Consider the following 13,317-nt stretch of genomic DNA (forward strand, 5'->3'; position numbering starts at 1 on the left):
ACATTCACAATATGCTTGGCGGAGGTCTGTGCTCTCTGAGTGCTTTTCTAGTTTCTTCTGCTTAATTTTTTACACATGGTGTGTACAATCACAGTAAGACACAGCGAGCATATTTTTGACCCCAACCAGGAGCGAATGACCAGGTGTAGAGTTTACATGATCAACTCTCTCTTGGAATGAAACTTCCTTCTGGTCAAAGTGTCTGGAACGAGGTGTTTGAAGCCTCGAGCTGACCTTGCAATGATAACTATGTTAGCAGTGGCTGCAGATCACTTTTTGAATCTCAGTAGTATGTGCACAAGTAGCCTAGTTTTCTACTAAATGGCTAAATAAAAAAAGGCCTTTTTGTGTTTTTTGTCTGTTTGGATTGGCAGGGGTTGTCTATTTTTATAGAGGCTACTCTGAGGGTCACTGGCTGAAAAGTCTAGATGATTCTGCACTGCATGAGCTCATTATAATCAGAATCAGTATCTGTATCAGAATACCTGTATTGCTTTATTATTATTTAATGCAATGAAGAGGAAAATCAGCTTTAGGTAAAAAAAAAAAATGTTTTGTTTTTTTTCACCTTTACACTGTCGTGCTCTTTCTTTAGAGTGTTCTGTTCAATTGTAAAACTTCCCCCAGATGGTGGTATCACTCCTTTTCTTTGAGATCAGAGCTGACTCTCTTGTGTAACAGAGCCTTTGGTTGGTACCAAGCCTTGAGGGCGCGGCCACACTGGCCATTCGACTGGTGCTGTACTCAAGCATGATTTTGCGGTACCAATTCGATTTAAGTTGTGATTCTTTGGTATTAACAATTTTTGCAATTTTTAGTTTTCTTTAACACCAGACCATGTGAAAAGTTAAATGATGATGATAAGGTCTACAGACTACTTCAGGAGCCATATTTTCCCATAAAATGCAGGGAAACATTTCACCCTCTGCTGGAGAAAAGAGGTAACTTTTTTTCCAATCAAGTTTATAAACAAAGACTGAAATGAAGAATTTGAATTTGAAAAAAAAAAAGATTTTTTGATTGAAAATCCTGATTTTGATATTGTCAAACAAAAAAATCCTGATTTATAACGATTTTTTATTCTTTCTCCCACCCGTACTCTAAAATGTTGCATATTTTCACACCTTTAACGGGGGCAGCCTTTAGAATAAAAACAACGGTGAAATCATTCACAATGAAGGAAGTTTAGATGTGTTCACTCTTTATTTAACTGCATTTAAGCATGTCCTTTTCTTATTACAGGGCAGTGTTTCTGATCACAGCTGCCTCTGAACGAGTGCTACCATCAAACATTTCTTTTTGCAGTATTTATTTGATGCACACTAATGGGCCATCTGAATATATTAAATCATGCTGTTTATGTTTCACTTCCAGCAGTACTGCTTTCATTTCAGAACTACTGAAGTGTTTTTCTGCCATCAGTTTGAATTTTAATTTTCTCATTTTAGATGTCCCTGGACTTTTCCATTTTTAGTGACTGAGGTTTTAATGTTTTGAACATGTTAGATCTGACTATCATGTCTCCTCTCAGGACTCAGGGGGATTGGTCAAATCCGTGGAAGAGTTGTATGGGCTGGCTGAACTTGAGAAAGGGGATTATTTGTATCTGTTAGTTTGAATGCAATTGTGCAACTATGTCATGTACTCCATCTAAAGGGAGTGACCAAACACAGTAAATAAAATCACTAACAAGACATTGAAACCAGCGGCTGTAATGATGAGCAGATTTGGAACTAGAAAAAACAGCTTCTTTTCCACTGAATCAGGTTTTTTTTCATCCTCAAGCTTTTTCATTTTGTGACTGTTTTTTTCTGGCTTTTTTGACTTTAATCAGAGGGACCAGGACAGTGATTAGAGCAGGAAACCAGTTGAGAGTAGGGAAGGACCTTCAGGAAAGGAGCTGCAGGTTGGATTGGACTTGAGCTGGCCACTCGAGGGCTAACCTCATGAGACACTTAACTTACCAGGGCCCCAAACTCTGCATAGTTTACGGTCTTCGGGCCTGAAAAAGAGTGACATAAAACTGTTTCTAAAGAAAAACATGCACCCTGAGACGAGTGGATGCAGACGTGATTAGGATCAAAAGAAGTCAAAAGAAAGGTAACGGTATAGGCGAGTACGGCCATACTGTCAGTTTAAGTTTGTCTGTGCATGGACACATTTTGCACCTGTGGTAATGAGGTCAAATGTTCACCTGGAGCTTGTTTATTCTGTTCACTGGTTTTCAGGCTGTTTGTGCTTCTTGTTTGTGGGACATCTTTTTAGTGTCACTGGCAAACCAGATTTCAGCAGCTAATTGAATCTTATGAAACGCTTATAAAAGAGTATAAAAGTTGAATCAAAGCGGAATTCAGCTTGAATTTCCTCTTTAACTGTTTATAGTCGAGATTAAATTTGCATAACAAACCTGTTCTCAGGTTGCTGATTGTCCTTGTTATCTCGGCTCCTGCAGCCGCTCTGCCGTCTCTCCAGCCTCCACTCACCCACGCACTTCAATCCTCAATACTGTCTGATGGCGAGAGCACGGAAAGGCCCCCATTACCTCCCTGCCAAGCTGTTAGAGCACAGGATCTCTGGCTGGCTCACTTTTAGCCTGTGCCAGTCTTGCTCACCCACACACAGGTCCTGACGGGGGTTACGTGGTTTGACGTCTTCACTGCCAAGAAACAGGAGCTCAGGAGTGGGTGGCTGAACCAGAAATTAATTGTTTTCTTACTTTCTTAAATGCTAATTTTCTTCTCTCCCATGGCTGCTTGCTCCGACCACAGACAGAGCAGAACATTGTGCACTGATAAATAAGTGTTATCCCCGTGGAATAACACATCAGAACTTTAGAACCTCGTCTTTATCATTAAAACTTTATCCTTGGTTTTTAATCATTCACAACAATATGAGATATCACACTACATTTTCGAATGTGGCAAGAACTGTGCTTTAACAGAAAACAAAGGTGCACAGAAGCTACATAGGTGTATAAAAAAAAAAAAAAAAAAAAGAACAGTGACCTTTACTTTCAAACAAACTGAGTCGGCAGAAAAGTATTGGATTCTTCCTCTGACTGTGTCCCAAAGTGTTTAGCTGATAATTTATACAACCTCAATTCTAGTGATTTCAGTGAAGGGGTGCAGTGTTAAATGTCGGTAAAATCAGAACATGATCTTTGCAAATCAGTTGGTCATCAGTCGTGGGCTGTGGGTTCCTGAGGCTTGTTTTCTAGAGTGTAGTTGCTTATTTGGGCTTGCTAAGCCGTCTGTATGATCCCTGATTCTCTCCCAGCTCTCCACAACAAGAAACAAATGCGATTTGTTGTTGACTTTCACTTTCGCTTTTCTGCCCCTCCCCCCTCCTCTGCTTGCCATTTAGTCACGGCACACAGCTGTGCACTGCTCGAAACATTACAGCAGAGGAATTTGATGCTATTTTACAACTGAATATTTAACTACTGCAAGCTGGGATGTTATCAGAAAACAAACCCAAATCCAATACAATTTAACCAGACCCCAGGCTAACAGACAGAAGTCACTACAGTCCTTTCAACATGACCAACATTATCCAGGTAGCTGCTTTATGGTAAAGAAAGTAATATTATCTCCAACTTTAGTTCATGATATTTTCAAAGTGTAATACAATGTAATGTAATATAATATAATATAATATAATATAATATAATATAATATAATATAGAAAATATAAAATAATATAATATAGTATAATATAATATAATATAAAAAATATATATAATATAATGTAATCTAATACAATCAGCCAGTTGAATAAATCTGAATGAATCATTTTACTGGAACTAAAAATATGTCAGTACATAAAGTTTGGTTTAAAATAAAAGGTTTGCTAAACTTTACCTGATTGAGATTTCCCCTTTTTGCATTCAAATTTTAAAAAATCCAACTGAAAGGTCTGCTTAAATCATTATACTGATGTCATTTTATGCATTTAAGGGTTAGATTTTAAATTAATATAGTGATTTAGAGGAGAAATCAGAATATGGAGATATATATCATGTATCGAGATGTAGCCTAAAAATATTGTGATATTGAATTTTGGCCATACACTGCAGCTCTAACTGAGGCAATCAAAGAGTTGTTGTGTAAGGGTTGATATATCCTATATTATATTTGATGCCAGCAACAGGTTTCAAAACAGGACAGGGGACAGAAACAGTATTTGTCACCACCCTCCATCGTCTCTTCTTTAAGCAACTCTGGAATTGTTTGTGACCCCAAGAAACCAGTTTCTGGAGTTTTTGACAGTGAAATGTTTCATGCTCACCTGACATACAATTTCTGCTGCTCTATAGCTCAGGGTCTCCTCCTATGTTGTTTTTTTGTGCCATCATGATGCATCAAAAAGGTTATATTGATTCCAAGTCAGGACTGCAGGCCCCGGCCAGACTCCCGAATGTGGATCCATGCTGCTGTAATGCATTCAAAATGTAGCTTCATCTTCTTGCTGTATTGTGCCTGGAAAAAGTCGCAGACAGCAGAATATGTTGCACCAAAACCTGTTTCAGCATTTCAGCAGGCTTGTAAATTACCCTTGTTAGAGACACTTTGCATCCCTGAACAGTGGTGTTTCTCTTTTTAAGGATACGTTGTCCACAATGGTTACGGTAATTTAACTGACTTGTTGCAAATTGGGGTCATTATTTCAGACATTCCTCCAGGTGTTATTTTTTCAGCAGAACACCTTTTGTCAGTGGTTTGCCATCCCTGTCCCCAGTGTTTTGTGAAAATACTGACAGGGATAGAGTACCTGTGTGCCCTCAGTCAGCTCTCAGAACAGATGGATGGTCACAGAGGCCACTTTGGGCCTATTTGGAGTCCTACTTGAGCTGAGCCTTGACAATAATAAGAAATATCCCTTTTAAATCAGAGAGCACAGGATGACTGGTTATACACTGATAGAAAACTTGCCCAGAATGACTCAATAATGACTTTTTTTGTGTTTGGATGGAAGTGGAAGATGGTGAATGTTAACAGGGATTTTTTCTGTAACCTGTTTGAAACCGATATTCTGTCTCTCGTATCATGCTTTGATCTTCAATAACTCTTTTTATGAGTTATTGAGGGAGAGAATTAAAATGCGTCAAGCAGAGCAAGGAAATGAATCAAAGAAAATCCAATCTTTCAGAGGATATTCAATCTAGTTTTGTTGCACTTTTTTCCCCCTTTTTTTTGGCTGTCAGTGTGTGGGACGCTTGGATGAATTATGCTGCAGTCCTGAAAAACTTCTAATGTCAACCCCCCAGAAAGTTGAGTGCAACGAGGAGACATAAAGAGACCTCTGAAGGATAACAAGTATATATTGGGAATCCAATTAAAGATAAATGAAGGCAGGATTCATCTCTTGGCTGCAGAATAAAGAGATAGCGATCTAGGCTGCGGAGAAAGCCATTTATATGGAAATCCCGTCTGTATCCATTTTATGTTGTTGGGTAAAAATATCCCCAACACCAGCAGAGAACATCTTTGGTGAGGTTTTTATTTTTCTCTGCAAACAATAATCAGTACACAGGTTTATCTTTTTATGATTTTATTTGCTATCTTTTAACCCAGGATACAAGCCAAAAGAAAACCTCCACGTCCTCCTTCTTCCTGCTTAAAGTCAAGTTTTAATCCAGGTAGTTGTCCTCGCATCCTAAAAACCTGTTCAGATCAAAAGTGTCAGATCAAGGCTGCAGCTCGAACAAAGGGACTGCTAATGAGATCCACTTCATCACTGCTGTCTTCTCGGCTGAGTGGAGCCAACTGTGCCATAATCACGCTGAATAGAAAATACAAGGAGGAAAAGACTGGAGGGTGGACATTGTGTGCTGTGAAAACGCTCACAGCATCTTGAGCAACAGCAACCAACCAAAAGCATTCTTATCAGCTCTCTCATTAACCTCATTTCACTGGTAAATTACACATCTGTTCACCACACTCGGCGCACAATGAGAACAGTTCAGTCATCACTGAACACATCCTGATGTTTTAGATTTGTAGAGAGATGCAGGGGAACTCGTGTTGTTTTTGGCGACCTGTTTTAATTTTAGTTTTAGTCTAGTCTTTGTGTCAAACTATTATTTCAGTTTTTATTAGTTTTAGTCACATTTATACTCCTTTTAGTCAAGTCAAGTTTCGGTTGACTAAAAGTCTGAGCATTTTAGTCTTATTGTAGTCAGAATTATCCATGATTATTTTTGTATAGTTTTAGTCCATGAAAACTGATGACATTTTAGTCTAGTTTTAGTCAATGAAGATTGTACTTTAATCTCATCTCTTTTGAGCAATGCAATTCTACTTCTTCAGTTGTAGTTATACTTCACTTTCCGTAGCTCCGTCTTCCACATAATGCCGCGCGAGTGGGGGATAGAGGAAGTGACGTCATCTGCGTCTGCGCAGTACGACCTGATGCAGCCGCTGAACAGCGACCCAGGAAATGGAAATGATACAAGATAAAAGTGATACTAAATAACGCAATGACATTACGTCCCATCTCGTTTTGGTTAACGAAAATGAAAACGTATATTAGCAGAGTTTTCATCTTGTAAACCACATTTAGTCCCATTTTTATTCGTCAACAATATTACATTATATATTTAATTATAGTTTTAGTCACATTCACGTCCCGTCTCCTCCCGTTTCCGTCACTTGATAAAGGTTCGTTGACGTTGATATTTAGTCAGAATTTTCATTGACTAAAGCAACACTAAGGGGAACAACCGTTGAAAATAAAGTCAAATAAAAAAACAGTCTATTATTTGAACTGTATCAGCCTAACTTGATCTGTAGAAACATTTAACTCTTAGGCTTCAGACATTTGTCTTGAAAACAGTTATGAGACATAAAGTAAGTTTGGACTTGAGGTAAAACAAAAGTAAATATACTTTTCTGTATGGAAACTGATCTTACTGGGTGTTTTCAGTTCAAAGTGGGCTAGGAACAGTTGATAACATTTATATGAACACCCATCAGGCTGATAACCAGCATACCACCGCCTCAAACAAAGTGTCGTCTGAGCTGCAATCACAGAGGAGAGCAGGAGTCCTGCAATCTGAAGATGAATTTCCAATTTTTCCCTGATTGGTGATTTATGAAATTCTCTGCCTGTCATATTATTATTTGTTGGCAATCAGCAAAATTGGCTATGGATGCAGTGCTCAGTGGCAGTTCTGTGGTGTTTGCTAGATCTGCATCCAGTGAGCAATCTGAGTTCCACCGTCGAGCGAAGCTGCCATCACTGTGGTGCCGACTGGCTTCCCAATCCCAGTGTCCACCCTGAAGCCTGGACACTGAACCCTCATCTGCTTTGTGACCAACCTACACTGAATGAGGAATAAACCATACTTCCCTGATATGCTGCAGACTCCTAAAGAGTACTTAATTTGTGGGCATCAGAGAGAGCTTCATAATGTGACACTGGGACAGCCCTCAGCCCTCACACACTGACAGAGAATGTGCTGCTACTGCTAAACGCTGCAGAGTGTGACAGCCACATAGACAGTTTGATTATACATGTTAGACATTTACTGACAAAGTTTCTTTATATAATGCAATTTAAACGCTACATTTCAAACAATCTAATTACATATAGAGGGATAGAGAACACACTTTATCATCTGCCTTCTAATTACCTCCGCCAAGGAGGTTACATTTTTAGGAGAGTTTGTCCGTCTGTTTTTTTGTTTGTCTGTGAACAACATAACCAGAAAAGTAATGAACGCATCTTGATGAAATTTTCAGGAAATGTTCAAAATGGGATGAGGAAGGAGTGATTAAATTTTGGAGGTGATCTGGATCACTGTCTGGATCCAGGATTTTTTGAAAGGATTCTTTATCATTGTGAGAAAGGGCCATTTTTACCATATGTGTGTATATCTCCACCATAATTGGTTGGATTGCTTTGCAAACTATACAAGACAAGATCACTATAATTTCTGTCAGATATGAAAGTACAATCCAGATCCTGGCAATATTCTGGATACTAAGATCCAGAATATGAAATATGCATGGGTCATCATAATTTTCAACACTGTCAGTCTGCTGAAAGGGAGTATATCACTGAAGTAGGACTTTAGTGTTGCATGACAATCACAATTTGCTTGGTGGAGGTCAGGGCTCTTTGAGTGCTTTCTAGTTTTAAATATGAAGTTATTTTATTATAGCTTAACAGCTGCTTTTAATCAATGGTGACTTGCATTGCCAAAATGTTTCTTCGAGATATTCATTCGGCACATTTTCTACCTTTTAGCTCACTTCAACAGTCTTTACATGCAGCCCTTGTGTACTTTGCTCAGATAGAAACATGAAAAGGTGTCTCTTTATTTAAAGTTAATTGAAGAACAACACAATGCCATCCACAGATCTCTCAGAGAGAGGAAGACTAAATAATACTCAGCAAAACTGAACTCGGAGCAAGTGATTTTTTTGTTGGGTTTTTTTTTGGTGAAAATTACTTTGTTAGACACAATAGAAACCATATTTACCTGACAAGCTCAGAAAAAATGTCTTCTTTCAAAATCACAAAAGTCAAAACTGATGCCTGATTTTTTTTTTAAGGAGGTGAAAAAATCTGTCAATGGGCTGAGAAAGTTGTACTTGTTAAGTTTCTTGAACTCGGAACAATTTCTCAATCAGAGAAACTAAACGAGTCAATTTTTACTTACTTTTATTTTATTTTTCCACACAAACAAGCTATTCAGGTGTCGTTTTTGTCTTTTGTTATCTTGAAACCAGACATTTCTCTAGACATTACAGTGAATATGGCTCTTATTTTTTGCTGTGTAAATATAATAATCTTGGTCCTCTTCTAAAGAATACCTTTGTTTTTGACGACTAATGAATCCATGTAAGGCGTCCGCTCGCGTACAACGGGACTGATCATGAATTAAATAGTTACGTCTTGTACAACAAAGGTAAAGTTTGTCACAGCTGTTGGAGCAGCTGAGATCTCCACATGTTCTTCCTTGTGAAAGCCAAGTTGCATAAAGAGCAGAAGCAGAAAACCCCCACCCTGCAGAACAGCTCATATTTAACACGTAGATGTTAAACAGAGATAGCTTCGTGGAAGGTGAGCATTGGAAAGGAATTTATTGACAAATCTGGTGAATCACAGGAATCTAACACCAGCAGAAATGGATCATAAACAGCAGCACTGAACTTAAAATACATGCTGTTAACAGGTTATTGTTGTGGCTTAAGTACAAAGATACTTATGGAAATGAAAAACCAAATGACCAAACAGCTGCATTGGCTTGTGGATTTACTCTAGGAATACTAAGCCCAAGTCAGCCAAACCGACTTCTGAATTTAAAGATGCTATGAGGAGGATCTGTTTTAATTGCACTCCCTCGCCACCTTCTGGCCCAGAGTTTCCATACATTGTTGTAAAGTACTTTTAGCGAGGCATGTTTGGAATTAAATGGAAATTGGATAAAAACAAATTTTCTTTGTGCAAGACAACTTTTTACTGGATACAATGCAGAAGTAAGGTATTTATCTGTACAGTGATGTAGCGCTATGGTTTGAAGCGAGACATCAAGCAAAAGTTGTAGTAGCTGGCTATATATTGTGACATCAGCAGTCCGGTGCTCTGATGTATCTGAGACGCTATCAGACGCTAATGTGACAACAAGTAGACACTGTCAGTTTGTAAGTAGTTTAGCAGCCGTTTATATTTAGTGCAAATATGAGGGTGCTCTAAGACATGTCTGTAATGTGTAACGTTATTGTAACGAATCCTGGTTAGCCATGTCTTGCCAGTCATCTACCAAGCAGAGCTAACGTAACCTCACTCTTCATTTCATAAAGCTTTTTCTGTTGCCGCCCCCACTCTCTGGAATGCCCTACCACTTCATACCCGTATCTGTCCCGACCTTCCCACCTTCAAAACACTAACAAAAACCCACCTATTTAAAAAAGCTTTTAATGTCTGATTGTCTTTTAAATCCACTTGGTTTCTTTTCATTCATGTTTTATTATTGTGTGTTGTTTTATATGCTGTTTTATCCGTTGTAAAGCGTCTTTGAGTATTGAGAAAAGCGCTTTTATAAATAAAATGTATTATTATTATTATTATTATAAATAGACTCTCAAGTTTGCAAAATAACTGCTGCAAGGTTAACTAGCCTTTAGCTCGGGCTGTACCACTCTTCCATTTAGCTTTCTTCTGCTCTCCTGTCCTTTTTCTGTCAAACAGTTAGGCTCCAGCATTCGCTATTACTACCAAATTAGACATAGAAATTGTTTTCAGCAGAGAAAAACACAGATCTGAAAAACACAGAGATCTGTGTTTTTCTGTCTTCTCACTTCTAAACTTCGTCTTGGTGTTGTCATAGAGACGTAGACGTGCTGTAAATCAATCTGGTCCTGGTCGACCTGATCGGGGAAGCTAAGATGTGCCAATTTTAAATAACTTGTAACCAGCAATATTGGCGCTGATAATCTCATTTTAAAGTGTGGATTACGATCAGGCATATATCCAGAAGAGAGACTTTTTCAATATCACTTTCAAACTCCTGACAGCCTCTTTAAGATGCATGCTTTATCCACCTAAAACTCCAAAAATATTGTTACAGTGTTGTTACTGATTTTTTTTTTTCGCTTCAGTTTGATGCAGCTCTGGACTTCCTGGTCTGAAGTAGCCAAGCTTCACATTTCCAATGAAACAGTTCAGGAGAACAGTTTGCTTTGGTTTGTTAACTCTGGAAAGTAGAGCAGACCACCCTATGAACGTTATCTAATCTGTTATAGATATAAATGTGAGGTTATCTAAATGGCTACACGGTACTTTAACATGTGCTAATTACACGTAGCAGAGCAGCACACCTCAGTGCATCATGCTCTATTTATCAGACCTAGCTTTACTCTCACATGAAGAAAACCTTTGTCTGGTCTTCATTAACATCGCCCCCGAAGTCTCCTGTACTTTCTATTTCAGTTCCACACGTCCATGAACATACAGAACACACACATAAACACACACACGCGCGCACACACATTCATGCTGAGGCGGTTTGGACTCAGTGCTGCAGACATCTGTGCCACAATCATTCTGCCTCACTGAGTGGATTCCCAATTACACGCTGGAGTAGCGTTACACTGCCATATTAAGAATTCAAATTCGGGCCACACTGAGTTACTCGTGAGCTCTTAAAAATGAATGACTCTGTGGAGAGCACGTGAGGAGCCACAGCACATAGTTTTTAGATTAGATTAAATCATAATCAAGGAGGAAGTGGGCCACCGCAGCCAGCTGTGCAGCAGCTTCTCTGCTGCCAGGATAAAATAAGTTTTATGCTCTTTCAAGTTGACCCAGTCACTTTTTGAGGATTTGACAATGGAAGAAGGGTGATGGCAAGTTGAAGCTTTTTGACAAAATTGCTGAGTTCAGCTCAGTTCTGCGTGTCAGTTCATCCTCTCTGCTTTGAAATTCATTTTCCAAGAGCTGACAGGCGTGAGGGAACGTCACACTGATTCATCTTTCTTTAGGAGTCTCTCATTATAAGAGGACAGGACCCTGAAACTGCTGGTGGAGATTTAGATGGAGCTTTTTTCTCTAAAAAAACACCACATTGTGTGTTCATTGTGGCTTTTAAAGTGTTATGTAATCCAGAAAGGATTATAGATATTTCTGTGAAAAGGCTTTTGATGAAAACTTCCCTCTTTAAGCCTCTTTGAAGATACTGAGCATCAAACCCATGACAAGCTTTAATGGAAGAATCAATAAATATGTCGCACTTTTTCAATGACTGCATAACATGCCGGGTTTCTTCCTCTAAGTGTTTCTGTTGCATCCTTTTAACAGTTTTCTGTCTTTGATCCTCAGAGTGTTGTGTGATGAAGGTACTGTAGGCTGTAAATACACACACACACACTTACAGAACTGTATTACTTTTACACATTTACATTTAATGTTCAAATCACTAAGATATCTAGCCCAGAATTATAAAAAAGAATGTTTGTCCCATTTTTCTGAATTAAAAAGGTAAAGATACCTCAATTTCTTTATGAGGGAAGCAACATGCCCAATGATTTTGTTATATCCAGTACACTTTTGGATTGGGTTTGAATCATCAGACAGTACTCATGTCTTCCAGTAACAGATATGTGAACTAAGGGGAAATTAACTGGACCATTACTCAGATGAACTAATTTTTTTTAAATTAAATTTAAGAATCAAGGATCCACAGTTTGGAAGAAGAGCAGAGAAGCACAGAACTCAAATGTATTGAAATCCAGAATAAAATTTCCAGTCAGTGATGGTTTAGGGTGTCGTGTCATCTGCTGCTGTTGGTTCACTGTTTACTAAAGTCCAGAGTCAACCTAGATGTTCATCAGGAAATTTAAGAGGACTTCATTCTTCCTTCTGCTGGCAAGCTCTATGGAGATTTATTTTTCCAGCAGAACTTGGCCCCTGCCCACAGCGCCAAAAGTATCAAAAGCTGGTTAAATTACCATGATATTACTGTGTTTTGATTGGCCAGCAAACCTTCTCAACCTGAACCCCATAGTTGCCTGGATGTGGCTGGCTGTAGTAGCAATGAAAGCATCTTGTCAAACAGTAAAAGCTACTGTCCTAAAATCACCGTGCTGCTTCCTTCTCTCTTTAGAAATGCATTGACAAAAGCTAAAAGGACTTTTGTATCTGTGGGCTAACTAGGTTTCAAACGACCTTATGTCATTATGAAATAATGACCTGAAAGTTTAAACATTCATTTTATCTCATAGAGGATGGCACATTGGTACAAACGACATGAAGAAAATATTTGTGCTTTAGAAACTGTGACTTTGACCTTTAGCCTACATATGCCTAATGACTTTCATAAATACAAGATGGTGCATCTGAAATGAATTGTGGCTTACTACATGAGAACTTCAGAGATTATTACTGTATACTGATGTCAGGCCGGTAGGCCTGTACAAGGGTGGGGGGGGCAACAGATTTAAATATCTTCTCCTTCTTCTTCTTCTTCTTCTTCTTCTTCTTTTTCTTCATCTTCGTCTTCTTTCTTCTTCTTCTTCCCTCTTCTTCCTATTTCATCTTCTTTGCCTTCTTCTTCTTCTTCTTCTTCTTCATCTTCTTACTTCTTTCTCCCCCCTTCTTCCTCCTTCTTTGCCTTCTTCTTCTTCTTTTTCTCCTTCTTTCTTCTTCTTCTTCCTTCTTCATCATCTTCTTCTTCTTCCTTCCTCTTCCTTCTTCTAAAAAGAGGCTAATTTCTTTATTAAGCAAATGCAGTTAGCCTTTTTTCACAATGACACACTGAACATACTGATTATACTTGGTAATCTGTGTCTTGTGTTATTTTTTACTTTTAAG

General features: G+C 38.5%; 1 protein-coding gene across 2 annotated transcripts in view; it reads left to right on the forward strand.

The window, feature by feature from the left end:
- Positions 1-13,317, forward strand: part of LOC141804093 (low-density lipoprotein receptor-related protein 8-like) — a 150,174-nt gene that overhangs the window by 53,679 nt on the left and 83,178 nt on the right. The window lies entirely within an intron of this gene.

The sequence above is a fragment of the Halichoeres trimaculatus genome, unplaced genomic scaffold, assembly GCF_033239565.1.
Source record: "Halichoeres trimaculatus isolate MK-OKI-2021-1 unplaced genomic scaffold, fHalTri1.1 fHalTri1_scaffold_15, whole genome shotgun sequence".
NCBI lineage: Eukaryota > Metazoa > Chordata > Actinopteri > Labriformes > Labridae > Halichoeres > Halichoeres trimaculatus.